The following is a 20,463-nucleotide window of genomic DNA, read 5'->3' as shown; positions in this document are numbered from 1 at the left end:
TTCTGCTGATTCTTCCTCATGGGTGATTTCTTTTATCTGTTTACTTGCCCTAATTTTCCTTTCAATTCCTCTTGCTCTTTAAGTTCTTGTGCCTGTGGACTAAGGGTTACAGGACCAGAAGGGTGAGAAGGTTTAAGAGCAAAAAAGCGATGAAAGAAATGAGGACCAAGTGATAAGAAAAAAAAAAAAATGAAAAAAAAGAAAAATAGAGAAAGGAGAGTGGTTGGGTGAAAGGAATATTGACAAAAAGAAGAGAGGCACAGAAAGAGGGAGACAGAGCAATATAGGTGTACAGTAGGGTACTTTGATACAACCTTAAAAAAAAAAAAAACACCTTCTGGGGGTGCCAAGTGGGGTGGTTCACTTGAGGTCAGCAGCTCTTTGCTAACCTGATCAGACACAATACCCCACCTCCACCAAGTAGAGAGGAAAGACAAAAATGCTATAAATCAAACCAAAACAAGCAAACAGAAAACTTTACGGGATAAAATTGGCTGGAAAAACCAAATAATAGTGGTAGAAACACTAACAAAAATGAAGTTCTGATTATTGAAATAGGCAGCAATGGGAAATTATAATTAAACTAGAAAAATTGAGAAAGAAAAAGGATCTGTATGGAAAAGGTTGAACTTAAAAAACAAAACAACAATCTAGAACGTCAAAATAAACAAAAAAAAAACCAAACCAGAAAAAAAACCAAACAAACAAACAAAAAAAAACACACACGCAACCAAAAACAAAGCAGTATGTATATAGAATTGAATATTGTCTGGGCAACACGTGGTCTTCTGGGGTATGAGATGTTAATCACAGTTCTGATACGACTGGAGGCTGCTAGTTTCTCGAACCCCAGCAGGTAGACACCCTAAATCTCTCTTCAGCCTACTTAAAAGGCACTTTGAACTTGTTCACTTACTGAGCAGAAGCTTTCTCAGGGAAGTGCTTGTTGCTGGAATCACTGCTGAAGTGGCTATCCACTTACCCTGTGTGTCAAAACTGGTCTCCCTCTGCCCCCGAGGGTTAGGGCTGCAAGGCGGCTCAGACCCCGCCCTTAGGGTACTTGGTCGCTGGGTTACCAGCTCCCACCCAATTCCAGCTCTGCGACCCTGAGGGCGGAGCTTGCCAGGGCAGATCGCTCACAATGTCTGCCTGTGACCCACAGCCAAACTCTATTAGCTCCGTCTGGCTCAGCGGCTCAGACTGGGGCCCTAGACAAAGGCCAGAGTTCTCCGCACTCCCGCTCAGGCTCTCCCCAAGGCAGTTCAGCTGAGTGCCAAGTCCAAAGACACCAAAACAGTTCACAGGTAAGGCCTTTCTGGTTTGCAGTCTCGCTGCTACTGAACTTACAGTTGCGGGCGGGTTTAGGCGGATTGAACACACGCGACCACTTGCCGGTTTTCCACTGTTTTAGTCCTCCTCTTGGGGTCCAGAAGTCTCTCGCTGACTCCCTGTATCCTCTCAGGGGTGATGATAGGCAGATCCCACCAGCCAGAGATGCCTGGAGTCCTATATCCCCAGACTCACGGTGCCCAGATGCAAGGAAGCTGTTACTCGGCTGCCATCTTGCTCCACCCCGGTGATTTCTTTCTTAATCTCATCACTGACCCAGCTATCATTCAGCATAAGGTTATTTAACTTCCATGTTTTTGTATGGGTATGCAGATTCCTGTTGTTACTCAATTCAAGTTTTATTCCATGATGGTCCGAGAAGATGCATGGAATAATTTCTATTCCTTTAAATTTACTGAGGTTAGACTTGTGACCTAAAATGTGATCAATTTTGGAGTAAGTTCCGTGGGCTGATGAGAAGAATGTGTATTCAGTTTTGTTGGGATGAAATGTTCTGTAGATGTCTGCTAAATCTAAATATTGGATGGTTAGGTTTAAATCTAAGATTTCTTTGCTCAGCTTCTTTCTGGAGGATCGATCCAACACTGCCAAGGGAGTGTTGAAATCTCCAACGATTATGGAGCTGGAGGAAATCAAGTTACTCATGTCTGTTAGAGTTTCTCTTATAAATTGAGGTGCATTCTGGTTGGGTGCATAGATATTAATAATTGAGATCTCGTCATATTGAGTATTACCCTTAACAAATATGAAGTGACCATTCTTGTCCTTCCTTACTTTTGATGGTTTAAAGCCTACTGTATCTGCAAATAAAATTGCAACACCTGCTTTTTTCTGATTGCCATTTGCCTGAAATATGGATGACCATCCTTTCACCCTGAGTCTGTATTTGTCTTTTAAGTTGAGATGTGACTCTTGTATGCAACAAATATCTGGCTTGAGTTTTTGTATCCAGTCAGCTAACCTGTGCCTCTTTAGAGGACAGTTTAAGCCATTCACATTGATGGAGAGTATTGATAAGTCTGGTGGAATTTTGCGTATCGAGTTTTTCAAAGGTCCAGTGGACATTTTTAATCCTTTCGCCAGTGTGGAAGTTGGTGTTTGATCCGAAGTTTCTGAGTGAGTTTTCTTTTGTGGTATAGGATTGGGTTGGTCATTGTGGAGGATAGGTCTGAGAACATCCTGAAGAGCTGGTTTACTTATGGCAAATTTTTTCAACATATGAATGTCATTGAAGTATTTAATTTCTCCATCATAGATGAAACTCAGTTTAGCTGGATACAAGATCCTGGGTTGAAAGTTTTTTTGCTTTAGGAGATTAAAAGTTGATGACCAGCCTCTTCTTGCTTGAAAAGTTTCAGCAGAGAGATCTGCAGTTATTCTAATATTCTTACCTTTGTACGTTATAGTTTTCTTTCGCCGGGCTGCTTTGAGAATCTTCTCTTTCATGTTAACTTTAGTGAAGCTAATTATGATATGTATGGGAGATGGCTTATTGGGGTTGAATCGTGCTGGGGTTCTGAAGCTGTGTGCTATCTGAATTTCAGATTCTCTAGGCATGTCTGGAAAATTTTCTTTCATAATTTCATGTAGAAGGGCCTCTGTGTCCTTGGCAGCTACTTCATCAGTCTCCAAAATTCCTATAACCCTTATGTTGTTTTTTTTCGAATTATCTGAGAGCTCTCTGAGTGAGTGATCCGTTTTTGCTCTCCATTTCTCTTCCTCTTTGAGAGATTTTGAGCGTTCGAAGACTTTATCTTCAATGTCAGAAATCCTTTCTTCTGCTTGCTCCATTCTGTTACTGAGGGATTCTACTGTATTTTTCATATCTTTGAGGGCTGTAAGTTCTTGTTTCAGTGTGTCTAAGTCTTTGGTGGTTTTGTCTTTAAATTCGTTAAATTCTTGAGACAATTTTTGAATTTCTCCTCGAATTCCTAATTCCATTTTATTAATCTTGTCTGCAAACCAAATTCTGAATTCGACTTCTGACATCTCAGCCAGTTGTTTATGAATGGGATCTTCAATCACATCTGCTGTATCTTTTCTTGGGGGGGTTGATCTATTCTGGTTATTCATGTTACCAGAGTTTTTCCGCTGATTCCGCCCCATGGTTTACTCGCTTTGGTTTTTCCCCTGGGGTTTTATCGAGGGCCCATACAGTGTTGTGGCCTGAGAAACTGGGGCCCTGTCTGGTGTGGTGGAGCAAAGTGGTTCTGTCTTGTTTTCAGCTGGTTTCTGTTCGATCCTATTGCAACTTCTACTCTGGCTTGAAGTCTCAGCTGTGTGGAAAAATCAGCAATTAAGTCACCCTGCCTGCCCACCTCTGGCCCCAGTTGGAAAAGGAGAATCAAACCTTCCTACAATCGCACACCCAGGGCACCGCCTGAAGAGTCCTCAGTCTATTAGCCCAGTTCAAAAGGTCCGAATCAACTGTCTCAATCGGCACTTGTCTCGGGTGGAAGGGTTCAAGAGGTCTCTGGGAACTGGATCACAGGGGCCTGGTGACTCCTCTGACACGGCTCACCCCAGTGCAGCGTGGAGTCAGGAGGAGCCACCCAGCAAACAGAGCAGTCTGGGAAGGTTGACGTCTCCTTCCCCACTTTGCCCCTCCGTCGGACCCAGTCACTGGTATCTCTGCAGATGGCTAACCCAGTTGCCTGCAGTGAACAGACACTCCAGGGGTTTGCACCTGCCTGAATCGCAAGGAAGTCTGCCAGGCCCCCGCAGACTGCCACTATCTAGCAGGAGGAGATGGGGCCTGACATCTTTGAGTGTTTGATGCAGGTGATGGGAAGGAGGTGTTCACTCAGGCTTAGCCCCGTCCCTGATGCATGCTGCTAACAGAACAGAACAGAACAGACAACTTTGTGAGGTTCTGTCTCTGTTCTTGTCGTCGCCTACAGGAGATGGGCTGTTTTGAGTTCAAACGTCTTTGCTGCTGGAGAATTGCGTCTGAACAATTTTTTGCTCTCTGGGTCGGCCCCACCCTGGAGGCTTCCGTGTTTGTGAGCCATGTCACCGGTGGCCTCCTCTGGTTGCCCAGGGAGACAGGGGGTGTGGCCTCAGAATATCCAGAAGTGAGCGTTCTGCCGTTAAAGAAAAAACGGCTGTTGATCTACCTCCAGGGAACTGCTGCTCTGGTGTGGGCACTCAGGCGACCCTTTTCTCCTCTGTCCCACGCCCCAGAGTCAGCACTGAGTGGCCACAGTTTGTGCTGGGTCCACACCCCTTAAGAGATCCCCCAAGAATCAGAACTCTTGGGGGATGGGCCCCCAGACCCCGATTGGGAGTGGGGCGGGGGGAAGCTAGAGTTTCATTCAGTTTCACGCAATACTACGGTCCGGGGAGGGCTCCTGCACTGCACCGCAGGGAAGTGCCGCCAAGGCTTGATTTCCCCTCAGCAGAGTGCCCTCTCCTCGCTCACGTGTCCCAGAGTCAGCGCTGACCTGACGCAGCTCAGGCACTGTGCACTCCCCTCGAGAAATCACCCAAGGAGCCGAACTCCTGGGGGATAGGCCCTCAGACCCCGAGTGAGAGTAGGGGTTCTCAGCTCTCAGCGGGGAGGCCAGAGTCTGATTCAGTCTTGGGCCCCGTATGCCTGGGGAGGGTTGCTGCACTGCACCGCAGGGAAGTGCCGCGAGTCGTGACTCAGCCCGGTGCCCTCTCCTCACTTGCGCGCCTCAGAGTCAATGCTGACCAGTCGCAACTCGGGGACTGTCCACTCCCCTTGAGAAATCACCCAAGGATCCGAACTCCTGGGGGATAGGCCCTCAGACCCCGAGTGAGAGTAGGGGCTCTCAGCTCTCAGCAGGGAGGCCAGAGTCTGATTCAGTCTTGGGCCCCGTATGCCCGGGGAGGGTTGCTGCACTGCACCGCAGGGAAGTGCCGCGAGGCGTGACTCCCCCTCAGCCCGGTGCCCTCTCCTCACTCGGCGCGCCTCAGAGTCAATGCTGACCAGTCGCACTCAAGGGGACTGTCCACTCCCCTTGAGAAATCACCCAAGGATCCAAAGTCCTGGGGGACAGGCCTCCAGACCTCAGTGGGCGGGAGGAGAGCGCCGGGGATTCAGGGTTGCCGGCAGAGGATTCCCAAAGTTTTATTCAGCCCTATGTCCGGCAGGAGAACGCCACGGCACCCCAGTAGGGGAGGTAGGTCCAGTTTTTAGAAGGTCTCTCCCGTGGAGAGACCGTGGAAATTAAAGGGCTCTAATTTCTGCCCGCTTGTTCAATTTCTGCCCGCTTGTTCAATTGTGGGGCTCTAGAGCCGGTCTCATGGGGGAGGGGGACTCCCGTCCGCTTGGTGGTGGATTTTGTACCTTTTGTTTGCGTCCTTGTGATCACAACTTGCCTCAGCGGTGTTGATGTGCGTTCTTCAGCCTTCTCTCTTGGTGAGGCTCAAGTCCACCAGGATACTTACTAAATTCCTGTCCCTTAACTCTCCTTCTGGACGGGAGCCTTTGTTGAAAGCTGGCTTCAGTCTGCCATCTTGTCTCCCCCTCCCAAGACATTCACTTTTTAAAAATTCTTACTTCCTTCTTTCTTTGTTTCCTTTTTTCTTTTTTTCTTCTTGCTAGTTGTCCTTCTTAAATAATAACACATGTACGAGTCCCTCTGCACCTCAAACTCTAAAAGCTATTATCATGTTTCAAATTGATTCACCAAACAAATCTCATGCAAGAAAGATCATTCTGGATAGTTACTGAGTAATACTAAACCAAAAGTGAGCTCCAGTCTTAACTCTTAATCTTTGTTTGTTTTGGTTTTTGGAGTTGTATGTTATGTTAAACTGTTGGGGCCTCCTCCAGTAATAGTTACCCATTGAGACTTCATGATATACTAGTTTACTGTCTATTTTTCCCAGCTTTTTAAAGGTATAATTGACAGATAGAATTGTATACCTATGTTTTATCTACATAATGTGATGTTTTGATATGCGTGTATATTACAAAAAGGTTACCACAATCAAGCTATTCACATACCGATTACTTCACAGTTATGCATGCTTTTGAGTGTGTGTGTGAGAGAGTGGATGTGAGAATGTATAAAATTTACTCTCTTAGCAAATTTCACGCATATAATTTAGTAATAGTAGCTATATTCACCAGGCTGTACATTAGGTCTCCAGAGCTTGTTCATTCTGATCATAGAAATTTTACACTCTTTGTCCAATATCTCACCAAATCACAAGCTCCAGCCCCTGGCAACCACCATTCTACTCTGCTACTGTGATTTCTAACATTTTTGATTCCACATGTAAATAAAATCATGCAGGAGGAGTATTTATTATCTGGTGCCTGGCTTATTTCACTTAATGTGTCTTCTGGATTCATCCAGATGGTCACAAAAGACAGGATTTCCCTCTTTCTCACAGTTGAATCATGTTCCATTTTGTGCGTATGTGTGCAGACATATCATACAAGTACACACATGCACAGATGCCACGTTTTCTTTATCTATTTATGAATCCATAAACACTTAAGTGATTCCATATCTTGGCTGTTATGAATAATGTTACAGTGAATATAGGAATGCAGATATTTCTTTAAGATATGATTTGTTCCTTTGAATATACACTAAAAGGGGGATTTCTGGGTAATTCTATTTTTCTATGTTTAGTTTTTTAAGAAACCTCTCTTCTATTTTTCATAACATCTGTGTCACTTTACATTACATCCCTACATCTCCGCATCTAGGCAATCTTTCATTCTTTTGGCAATAGCCACTCTAACTGGTGTAAGGTGATATCTTATTATGATTTTGATTTGCATTTCCCTGCTGATTGGTGATGTTAGATATTCTTTCATATAAATGTGGGACATTTGCGTGTCTTTGTTTTTGAGAAATGTCTGTTCAGATTTGTTGCCCATTTTGTCATCAAATTGCTTTTTTTTTTGTTATTAAGTTATTGAGTTTGGATATCAATCCGTTGTAAGATGTAGGGTGTCCAAATAGTTTCTGTAATTTCTTAGGGTGTCTCTTCACACTGGTTATTATTTGCTCTGCTCTATCAAAGCTTTTCAGTTTTATGTAATTCCATTTGTCTATCTTTGCTTGTGTTGCCCAGGTTTGAAGGTCAGATCAGAAAAAATCATTGCCCAGACGAATGTTATAGGGCTTCATTTCTATGTTTGCTCCTAGGTTTCTTTTACGTGTTTAGGTCTGGCATTAAGTCTTTAATCGGAGTTGATTTTTGCATGTGGTATGAGATAATGCTTCAATCCTATTCTTCTGCATGTGAATATCTGGTTTCCCCAGCACCATTTATTAAAGAGACTCTCCTTTCCCCACTGCTAGCTAACACCACTTGACCATAAATATTTGGTTTACTTCTGAGCTTTCTATTTCGGTTTATTGGTTTACAGGGTTTTTTATGCCTGTATCATATGGTTTTGATTATCATAACTTTGTAAAATATTTTAAAATCAAGCAAAGCAAGGCTTCCAGCTTTGTTCTTTCTCAAGATTTCTCTGCCTATTCAGCCTCTTTTATAGTTTAATGCTGTTTCACGCTGGCTTATATTGAAAGTTCCAATTCTCTCCCTTTTTTTCTTTCTTACTATCTTTCCTTTTTTCATTATTCATTTTGGAGAAATTCTGGAAATTAGAAAAGATAAAGCTTTTCATTTAGTAGTCCAAGACACACCTGAGAAGTTATTCAGTTGCTGACTGAGACTTTTCAACTAGGGAGATCATAACCTTTAGTAAATGCTCTGCAGTGCAAAATCACTGTGGTCGTACTATGAGCAATCAAACATATGCCAAGCATTTCTTAGTTCTAGAAAACTTTCAAAAATTGAACTTTGAAACAAAGATCAATTATATGCTTTAATAAGAACTCTTAAGAGACTGCCTGAAATTTATTATTTATTTTAAATTGAAATATATTTTTGACCTTTTTGTTCTAAAGGTATTGTCCTCTCAGACATGTCTCAGAGACATGACACTTGGCAAAAAGAATAAAACTCCCTGATGTATGAATTTATTTTCTTTTCAAACTCCTTTTTAACTTTTTGTTCTGAGACATAAAAAGCTGAACAATGACATGAAATAATATGTTGCTCCCTAGAGAATTACTCATTATCCATTAGACATTTATCAAGTACTATTAAGCATTAAAAAATTGCAAAAAGCATAGCTAGTTAGTGACAAAAGCACTCATATAATTAGTAGAATGAGTATAATGACTTGAAAAAATTCTCAGTGAAAAGAAAGGTGAAAATCTTTGGGAAAATGTAAAAGACTGAAAAGAGCATAATTACTTTATTTATTCTCCCAAACATCTTGTTTTGAATGGAGTGGTGGTTAAAATAAATTTAAATCGCAGCATATTAAAATGCTGATTTATCAAAGTGTCAGCTTCTAGACACTGACAGTCTTTGTAATATAAAATGTCTGGGATAGGAGAATATTGGTTTTTGAAGTGAATATTCTTTAGCTATAAGCTTGAATTATGTTAGGAATAATGCAGGAAGTTTGTGTACGAGGCTAGAATAAGAAAGTAAGGCAATAAAGCTACCAGATGATAAATACATACAGGGGAAAAAACACTGTTATTAAAGATTTAGTAATGCTCTTAAAAAATAGGTTTAGAGATTCTACTTTTCTGTTTGCTCCAAGGCAGTCTTTGAGACATCCTGTGAAGACCATCTTCTTGTGTTGTGACATTTCACAATGACATGACTAAGGTAATTTTATATATGAAAATATTTTTTCTCAGGAGCTTAAAACTTCATGGAGATGTTCTCTTCTTTTTACGTATTTTTACAAATGCATATTACTAATCAAAGAATGAAACAGACAAAAATTTTATATAGTTTCAGATAGCTTGGGACAATGTGACATTTACTTTGTATAATCATATTCTAGGGGAAAAACTTAGGTTTGGAGACAGGAAATATTTTCGTTTCATTTTTTTAATTTGGGAACAAGTTGAATTCCATTATGTGTACATATCATACAGTGATGAAGTTTGGGCTTTTAGTGTATCTTCACTAAATAATGTACATTGTACCCCATAGGTAATTCCTCATCCCTCACCATTTCCCTTTCCCCACTTTTAAGAATCCAATGTCCATGATACCACTCTGAGCCCTAGAAGACATAATTTAGCTCATCACTTACAAGTGAGAGCATGCAGCCTTTACTTATCTGTTTCAGAATTACTTCAGTTAGGATACTAACTTCCTCCACTTCCATCTAAGTTGCTGGAATAGATGTTATTTTACTGTTTCTTATTGCTGACTAGGACTCTATGCACACGTGCACACGTCACACACACAGAGCCAAAAAATGTATACACATTTTTAAAAAGGAAAAAACTGTATTAATATTGTTAACTGTATTAATATGCTGATGACGTTTGTTATGTCTGTGTGTGTGTGCTTGTGTGTATATCACATTTTCATTGTCCACTCATTGGTTGATGGGCACATAGGTAGATTCCACATGTTTGCGATTGTGAATTGTGCTATAACACACATACGATTACAGGTAATTTTTTTTTTTTTGATATAATGATTTCTTTTTCTTTGAGTAGATACCCAGTAGTGGGTAGCAGGACCAAATGGCAGATCTACTTTTAGTTCTTTAAGAAATCTCCAACATTGATCTCCAGAGAGGTTTTACTAATTTACATCCCACCAACAGTGTATAAATGCCCTTTTCTCACCACATTTGTGCCAACTTCTATTGTTTTTGGACCTTTTAATAATGGCCATTATTAATGGAGTTACTAATTAGAGTAAGATGGTTTCTCATTGTGGGTTTAATTTGTGTTTCTCTGGTGATTAGTGATATTGAACATGTTGGCCATTTGCATCTCTTCTTTTGAAAAATTTTTCTTGTCATTTGCTTTTTTTTTTTTTTTTTAAGACAGAGTCTCAAGCAGTCACCTTGGGTAGAGTGCCGTGGCACATTAGCTCCCAGCAACCTCAAACTCTTGGGGTCAAACGACCCTCTTGCTTCAGTTTTTCTTTTTTCTTTTTCATAGAGACAGGGTCTTGCTTTTTGCTCCAGCTAGTCTCGAACTCATGAGCTCAAGCAATCCACCTGCCTCGGCCTCCCATAGTACTAGGATTCCAGGCATGAGCCACTGCCTGGCCATTTGCTCATTTTTTAATGGGGTCTTTTTTTTTTTTCTTGCTGATTTGTTTGAGCCCCTTGTAAATTATGAGTACTAGTTCTTTGCCAGACACATATTATACTTCAAGAATATTTTCTCCCATTCTGTAGGTTGTCTATTCACTCATTTGATTATTTTACTATGTAAAAGCTTTTTAGTTTAACTCCCATTTGTCTATTTTTGCTTTTACTGCATTTGCTTTTGGGGTCTTAATTATAAAGCATGTTTGGTTTAAATATTGCTTTCTTTATTACTCCCTGTGTACTATTTCTCAAATTGCCTACAATTGAGTCAGTTAAAATGGAGATTATCAGTTAGAATGGAGATAGTAATATCTATGTTTCAAAGTTGTATTAATAGCTAAAGGTGACAGCATAGAGGACAGTGCCTGAGACAACAAGAGGGAAATAATATGGTCTCAGTGTAGTTGGTTTCTATCTTCACTGCATTTATATGGCTCATGATTTTTCAGTTATGGAGAAATGTTTCCTTTTTAAGAAAAGGAAGCAATTTAAGAAACACAAATGTAAGAATAAGATCTTAATGAAAACTGTCATTTAATTTTGGATTATTACTACAAAATAAAAATATGTCTATATAAATCATGTTCAATGGATAATTTTTTTATTTTATAAATTTCTGAAATTTTATTCAGACATGGCTGCTTTATTTATTTATTTATTTATTGAGACAGAGTCTCATTTTGTCACTCTGGGTACAGTGCCATGGCGTCATAACTCACAGCAACCTCCAACTGTTGGGCTCAAGCTATTCTCTTGCCTCAGTCTCCCAAGTAGCTGGGACTACAGGCGCCCACCACAACACCCCAACATTTTTTAGAGACAGGTTCTTGCTCTTGCTTTGGCTGGTCTCAGCTTGCCTGGGGCTCAGCATTGCCAATCCCCATACCCACTCCAACAATAGAGCGGTTAAGTATCTGCCCAGCTCCTAAACAGGTCCAAAACCCAGTAGGCCCAAGGTCTACCACTGCTGGTAACTCTGTTCAAACCAATATCAGAGCTGTGCCCATCCACCCACCAACACCAAGGACCCAAGTACTAGCCTACATGGGGCCCAGTGCCACTAGTGACCTTGCCAACATATGTGGTGGAGTCATTATGTGTTCATGTGTTATTCAAGGGGCTCACTTGTGCTTGGTGGCCCACTTATCCAGCAAAGCCACCCCATAGCCACCACAAACACCTTCAGCCTAAACCAGCAAGGCACTCACAGAAATCACAGATACTAAATACAGCCAAAGAAATCACACGGAATCTACACTACTGGGCTCACCCAGAACCAAAGCCAAACTACCCCACTCAACTGACACTATAACATACATGTAGAGGGAAAAGACTTTTACCATAAAAGTTACTCCAAAAATTAGAAAAAGTGAATTTTCCATTAGACATGCAGATATGAACATAGGGACATAAAAAAATATAATCAAGCAAGAAAACATAATCTCCTTCTGACTTACATAATAAACCCTAAATAAAAGAAAATATAGAAAGTGCCTGAAAAGAAATTAAAAAAGAAAAAAGAACTTAGAAAATTTAGTAAAATAAAAGAGAATACAGACAGGCATGTCCGTGAAATCAGGAAAACAATTTATGATCTCTATGCGATATCCAACAGAGATACAAACCATAAAAAAGAACTAAATAGAAATCTCAGAATTGAAGAATGAAAGAATGAAGAATGACAGAATTCAAAGAATGAAAAAAGAAAAATACAACCAAGAGCTTCAAACTAGGTCATGCAGCAGAAAGAATTTCTGAACATCAAAGATAGTTCTTTATTTTTTTATAATCCAGACAGACAAAAAAAAGAAAAAGAGAGAGAGACCATAGTGAAACAAGATGGCAGACCAGAACCCTCCAGTGGTTGTCTCGCCACAGGAACAGAAAACTCAATAACCTTCAGAAAACCAAAAATGAGATAAACAATCACAATATCATTAATATTATATCAAAGAAAGTGGCACTGAAGAAGGCAAGAAAATAACTGTGCAACGCCTGTGCACCCCTTCCTCACCTCCAGCAGCACCATGTGGAAAGAGAATCTGTGGGCCTGCGGGAGGAAGAGTGAAGCGATTATGAGATTTTGTCTTTTTGGAGACAGAGTATCACTCTGTTGCCCCAGGTAGAATGCCGTGGCATCGGCTTAGCTCACAGCAACCTCAAATTCCTTGGCTTAAGAGATCCTTCTGCTTCAGCCTCCCAGGTAGCTGGGACTATAGCTGCCTACCACAATGTCCAGCTAGTTTTTCTATTTTTTTTTGTAGAGGTAGGGTCCTGCTCTTGCTCAGTCTGGTCTTGAACTCCTGAGCTCAAGCAATCTTCCTGCCTTGGCCTCTCATAGTGCTGATATTACAGGCATGAACCACAATGCCCCACCAGCTTAGCATTGTAATTCAGGGCCTCCCTGTTGCAGGGAACATGGCTCAAGGCAGAATTCTGCCAAGTGCCCATGGAAGAAACATTTAGACCATCATGGCCAGAGAAAATTCTCCCATCCCAGCAGTAGAAACCTGAGTTTTGGTTAGACGCCTGACCAGCTGGCAAAAGTGGGCTGGGATCAGGTGGCACCCATGGCTCACAGCAGTAGGGTGACACCAGCCCCATATGCCGGAAGTTGTGGGTTCAAACCCAGCCCTGGCCAAAAACCACACACACAAAAAAAAAAGCAGGCTGAGATCCAGCATAAATTTGAAAGGAAGTCAGGCTGCAGAGTCTGCAGTTCTCAGACTAGAGCTGCACAGCTGGGCTGACTTAGAGCCAGTAGACTTGGGAGCATATGACAAGTGAGACATCAGCAGTGGTGGCCAAGTGAAGGCCTGTGCCACTCCCCTAACTACAGGCGCAGCTTGGGAAGTCTTCTTACACTTGGGGAAAGAGAATCGTAGAAGGATTTAGTTTTACAACTTGAGTGGCAGCTCAGTTACAATAAAATAATATACCAAGGAGATTCCTGAAGCCCCTGCTTCTAGGACTTTGTTCCAGATTGATATTTATAGACCCACCTGAGGCCAGAGAGAACCTGGTTCCCTGAAGGGAAGAGCCCCTTCTTGGCAGGACTCACCATTTGCTGACTAAACACCCCACGGGCCAAGTAGACATCAGAGGTAGCAGGATGTCAATTGCCATGGACATTAGGAGACACAAGGATGGGTTGAGGGGTGACTTGGTGCACTCCCAGCTGTAGTTGCCAGGAGGGAGAGTCCAAGTCCAGAAGCCAGCATGGAGGGTGAGGGAAGAGAGTGAGCGACTTCACCTAGTAATCCAGGGAATCTCCTGCATCTTACCCAAACCCATCAAGATAATACCAGCATGAGTCTTCAAATTCACAGTGATAGTGGGCTTGGGGTCTGTAGTGTTGACATAGATACAGTGACCAAAGACTTAGGTCACAACACTCAATCCTCTGAATACCTGGAAAGCCTTCTCAAGACAGAAAAAAAGCCCAGACACAAACATACATGTTAACCTTGGCCTGCACGGAGGCAACATCATCAGTATCACTCTCTTTTACATGCACGATGCATCAAGTGGACACATTTTTTTTACAATGTTGAAAAGCTAAATAACCTTAGCAACAATGTCATGTGAAATTATATTCAAATCCATATCCAGAAACCAGAAATCATATTTTTTTCAAATATTGGTGAATATTCCCAAAGAGACTTCAACCAGTCCTACAGTAGAAAAACAAGAGAGTATAGATAATGATTGCTGATTCAAATGTAAACAAAGACAAAATTTATAAAAACAACATATAATATAGTAAACCCCTATAACCTAAAAACTGAAAAAACAAAACAAAACAACAATACTCCCTTGAGTAAATATGGGGTTTAGAAAACAGGATTGAAGTAAGTCTACAGATATCTGTATTTCAGACCTGGCAGCACTCACATCAGGGCTGAGTGGTGTGGGGGTGGAAGGCAAGCAGAGTTCTGTCTGCTCTAGGGTCTGACATGGCCAGGCTTCCTCTAAAGCCCGGACAGCTGAGCTCCCTTCTGAAACTAGTCTGTTATTAGAAGCTATAATTAGAATTCTTTATCTGGCTTCCTTTTAAAGACTATCTCATAATCCTTGATCAGAACATCACAAGAACCCAAGCTTCTCAAATAAACCCTTATTAAGAGGATTTGTATTCTTCTGTGGGTCTGCATAACCCCTAAACAGATAAATGCCCACCCTTCCCAATGTTCCACAGTCTTACTCTTAGTCTTCTGGAACACATTATCTTGGCTTTATTTGAAAACAGGCTTTTCTGTAAGCTCACTGCTCTGTTGTGTAGAAGACTGTTTTTCTTTCCGCTCTTCTAATACCACTGGAAGTGAGGACAGCACAGGGCAGTTTCCTCTGTGCCTGGTCTAGGCCATCCTCTCTTAAAAAAAAAAAAAGTATATATATATTCTGGAAGTCCACACCCATTTTTTTATCATTACCTTTTATCCCTTGTCATTGCACATATCTATTCACTTCCCACTCCTTTTTATTCATTTTCTTAAAATTGTTTGATCAGAGTTATACACAGTCAGTCTATCCCTCCACCTAGAATCCTATAGTTATACCTGGTGATTACGAAATGCATATAGGTGATGGTTTTAGTCAGGATTCTTCAGAAAAAGAGGAGAGACATGCCCATATACAGTCACGTGTCACATAATAACATCTTGATCAATAGCAGACCACACAGATAGCAGTGGTATAGTGAGATGATGGTGAAGTTGGGTAACTCCTATCACCTAGTGATATCAGGACATCCTACTGCAACAAATCCCCCTTTCTGTGTTTACATATGTTTAGATACACAAATCTTCACCACAATTTCCTACAGTATTCACTACAATCACATGCTGTACGGGTGTGTAGCCTGGGCTATATCATCTAGATTTGTGTAGGCGTACTCTCTGATGTCTGCACGAATACAAAGTTACTGAAGAATTGCTTAAGGATGTATTTCTCAGAAAGAATCTCTGTCATTAAGTGATATGTGTGTGTATGTAGACATTATATATAGACATATCTATATCTGTCTATCTATTGTTACTCAAAGTCTTTTGATTTAAACATTTTTCTCATCTAAAAAAAATGCTTTTACAGTAACATCTAGAAAAATGTTCGATCGAATATGTTGGCACTGTGATACAGGCAAGTTGACATATAAAATTAACCTTCACAGTGATCTAGCAAACGGTCTGGATTTTTAGTACTTTATCCCATTTTACTGCTAATGAATTTGTTCTTTTTGCCAAACCTATTCACATGTCCTCATATCTATTTCAAAATACTGAATGTTATTAAAGGAAAAGATAAAAACTACAAAGGTGGCTATAATTTTAGATTTAAGGTTACAAATGTCACATGTGTATTCTGCACTCGAAGGCAATTTGATGCCATTTCATAGTTAATTTGCTGTCCCACTGCCCCCAATTGTTTCACAATGTTTGCTTTCTCCTCCAAAGTCTCCTTCCTCTGTGCAAATATTTTGCTCTTGGAGTTAACATCTACCTTATGTTTCTTCTTTTTTCCTCTCGACTGCATCATTCCATTGTCACAATGTGCTGCAATATGATTACTTTTACAAACAAAGCCCCCACCTCTCACACTTTTATCTAGATTCTTGCCTTTTTACGTGTTCCCTTCATAGCAAAACTCCTCATAGACTGTCAGTGTTCTTAATCTCTCCATTATATTATTATTAATTCTCTAAGCGGGTTTTTTTTTTTTTGCAGTGATATTTTTGTCTCCCAATCCTAGAATACTCAAGTCTTATGACTTTATTATCCACATGACAATGAGCTGCATCTCCACCCTGAATTCCTTTATGATGTTCCATAGTCATGCATCTAAAGGCTCAATCCATGTATAGCTCTTGAGTTTAATGTAAATCTGAAATTTAGTATGGCAAGTATTGAAATACAATCCCTTAATAATAATTTGTGGGTTTTGTTCTGTCTTTCTCACGACCGCAGGAAATGGCCACATTCAGTTGCTTTAATCATCTTTTGCCATTAATCCACTCAGGCAATGCATTAGAGAGCCCTGTCCCATCCGAGATGACAAAATTCTGCTGCTTTGTTCAGGTCATTCCAGTTTTAATGGTGAACATCCTACACCCTGAGAAACTCCTCTGTCCTGGGCACATTGGATGGTTGATGACTGACCCTAGATCCACCTCCAAGATACTATATCCCGTTTTCTGTTCAATTCTCTCCATCTCCATTGCTACCATGGCTAACGCAAGCCAGCAACATAATTTACTAGCATTAGGAATATGAACTCCTATTTTTTCTGATTTTTTCTTGCCATTTAATAACCCATTGTTCATAGACAAGGTGGAGTTATATTTTTTAAAAAATAAGATGGCGATCATTCCTCTTTTTAAAAATCCCTCAGTGTTTTTTATTATATCTAGTTTTGTTTCTTATTCATACTTCTTTTTTAAAAAAATATTTAAAATAATTAGTTGACGAATAAAGATGGAATACATTTAAGGTATAGAACATAATGATTTGATGTATGTGTACATAATGATCACTACAATTAAATTAATTAACACATCCATCACTACCCATGCTGGACATTAGATTCCCAGAATTTGTTCATCACCTATTAAAATTCATACCCTTTGATCAACATCTCCCCATTTCTCCCAGCACCTCGCAACCACTGGCAGCTAGCATTCTACTCTCTGCTTCCCTGTATTTGACATTTTGGATTTTATATATAAGTGTAATCATATACTGTTTGTCTTTCTGTGTCTGGCTTTGTTGCCTAGTGTATAAGTGATGAAAAACTTAGCATAATGCCTTCCAGATCCACCCATGCAGTCACAAGTTGCGGGATTTCCTTTTGATTTCTTTACCTTTTAATCTATTGATGAACATTTCAGTTGTTTCTGTGCTTTGACTATTGTGAACAATGCTACAATGATGGGGATGCAGCTTCAAGATACTGATTTAATTTCTTTTTTATATACCCCCAGAATTAGGTTAACTGTACCCTGTGATAGTTCTATTTTTAATTTTTTTTTTTTTAGAGACAGAGTCTCACTCTATTGCCCTCAGTAGAGTGCTGTGCCATCACAGCTCACAGCCACCTCCAACTCCTGGGCTTAGACGATCCTCTTGCCTCAGCCTCCTGAGTAGCTGGGACTACAGGTGCATGCCAGAATGCCCAGCTATTTTTTTGTTGCAGTTTGGCCGGGGCTGGGTTTGAACCCGCCACCCTCGGTATACAGGGCCGGCGCCCTACCCACTGAGCCACAGGAGCCGCCCTATTTTTTATTTTTTGAGTAAACTCTATACTGCTTTCCTTAGTGGCTGTTATCAATTTACATTCCTATCAACACCTTACTTCACCACATTTTTGCTAACACTTGTCTTTTGTCTTTTTGATAATAGTGTAAGAAACGTGAAGTGGTATCTCATGATGTTTTCAGTTTTGGTTCACACTTCCTTAATGATTAATGATGTTGAACTCTTTTCTATAAGCCCAGTAGCCATTTGTATGTCTTCTTTGGGAAAGAACAATGAGGTCTTACATGAACTGGACCTGTCTGGTTCACTGACATTATTTTGTTCTTTTCACACATTGATCACTGAATTCTAGGCACACTGGAATTTTCTTTCTACTCCGTGAGCGTGGTGAATTTGTTCACACCTAGGATTTTCACACTTGTGATTTCCACTCCCCGGAATGTCCTGCCCACCTTTGATGGTTCTCGTTTTCCCTTACTTACAAGCTCTCAGCTCACATGCCATTTTTAAGATAGGCCTTTCCTGAACAGATTTTCTGAAGAACCTTCTGGCTATTCATGTTTCTGCTTAATTTCCTTCACACAAGTACAAGTTCAGAAAATAATTTCGGAGTACTTACCTAGAAAATGTGCTGCATTTTTTACTGCTGAATATCACTATGGTCATCTTTTAGGACCTAGTTCACCCTGCAAAGAAATTTTTTAAAACTTTTTCTGGAATGGCCATCAGAGCTGTCACATGAGGTCTGATAATTATGTTTGCGAACTCATAGAAAAAGTGCTTTGTAGGCTGGATGAGGCACTGGTATTGTACATAGCTTCCCCCAGGGCATACTTTGAAGGCAACCACAGAGATAGTAAGCAAGGAGCTATGTAGCACTTTTTCTAAGATGAGTTCAAGAACCTAATTCACATGTGTCAGTTTATTTTTGATTTGTTTATTGTCTTTTAATCTCTCTAAAATAAAGGTTTCACAACAGCAGGAACTTTGCCTAAATCTTGCTTTTTCCTATCCCTAGAATCTAGAATAGTACCTGATAAGTACTAGGCCTCAATAAATGAGCTAAACATGGCAAAAATTATATGGCATAAAAGTGTCAATCAAAAATAATGGGTTAGTGATTTATGGAATATAGATGAAATACAATATTATGCAGCAAAAAGCTGCAGATTGAAATGAATTTTAAGTCTCCTTAGAGGAAATAGCTCTTCTTGTCTTGCTGGAGTATTATTGTTACTCATTCTCCAACTGCAAAGTATTTTTAAGAGAAAATGGATACTTTCCTTTAACTAAAAGGAAAAATGCTATTCAATACATACTATTAACATTGGAACAAGATGATGTCAATTATGGTCTTTACATGGTCCAGCTCTGCTCAAAAATTGAACACAAAGCTGTATGAGTTTGTATTATCTGCATAAAAAGGCTCCATTGCTTTCTTAGATTTCAATGAAATGTTTGAGATGAGGATGTTTATCATTTGCTAATAAAGAAAGAGAGTTTTCAGTAACACTTATTTCAAAGTTTGAGTTTTACATAATTCTAAATGTCTTGAATGATAAGTTTACAAATTAGTAACTTTCATACGTTTTCACAATGTTAAATTATTAATGTTTGTTTTATAAAGATATATATTTGAAATCACAAGTCTTTTCACAGGAATCCACCAATATTTTGATGTTTTATTTCTCGGTATTTTAGTGGCATGCCTTAACTAGAGAATACAAATAGTGCATTAAAATTTGCTTTATTTTTAAATGTATGTGGTTTCTTAAATTACTTTGACATTGCCCTACTTCTATGAAAACATCTTCAAACACACCTCTAAAATTACAACTTTTTTGGTAATCTTCAGTATTATTGTTCCATTTTTAGGAATCTTTTTTCATGCTTGGTATTAATGTCCACATTTATTTGGAACACTAATGGTTACACAATTGTTAATTGTGTGTGATCTTTGGACAGCTATGATTGCATTTAAATATCACTATAAATAGCTACATGTTTATATAATTCTTGGAAGTAGTTTCTTTAAGAGCTATTTTTTAGCTATTTCACAGAGCAAATTGTTTTGGTCTTAGTTTTCACAATTTTCACTTTTAAAAATCATATGCAAAACTGATAATTCTTTCTAAGTATATTTTCCTTCTAACTTAACTATATTTTATATTACCAAAAAGGCAAGTGTCCCAATAAGAACTTGTGGATGTAGGCTACAGATTTCCTAATAATGAAATATAAAATAATATTAATTCTTGATTATCTACAAGTAGATTAATAGTGACTAACTTTAAACAAGAACCTCTCCTTTGGGTAGATCGTTAATTAGGTAGTTAGCAACTAGAATTTTTACTAGTTTATATTCAGAAGACTATAGAAATCAAACTAGTGGTCTGCCCCACTCCCTAAATTGATTCCAAGTCTCTAAGAACCCATCATGGGCAGATCTCACTCTAACACAACTTGAAGTACAAGCTAGAAAGTCTTTGTCCCCTGGTCAGCCTTAATTAACTAACTATTGCTAACCTGCCAAGCAATGATTGTAATACAATAATATCCAGGCAACTAAAACTCTTAATTTTCCTCTCTGAAATTATACCTAAATATTTTCTTAGGTCATAACAAGCTACTTATAATTAAATGTTACTAAAACAATACAATTTACTTTAATAAATTAACACCTTTTTTGTTTTTGATTTTGAAATAATTATCACCTCCTAGGAA

The sequence above is a fragment of the Nycticebus coucang genome, chromosome 1 (genome assembly GCF_027406575.1).
Source record: "Nycticebus coucang isolate mNycCou1 chromosome 1, mNycCou1.pri, whole genome shotgun sequence".
In the NCBI taxonomy this organism is placed as follows: domain Eukaryota; kingdom Metazoa; phylum Chordata; class Mammalia; order Primates; family Lorisidae; genus Nycticebus; species Nycticebus coucang.
The sequence above is the reverse complement of the archived record's forward strand: the minus strand, read 5'-3'. Positions refer to the sequence as shown.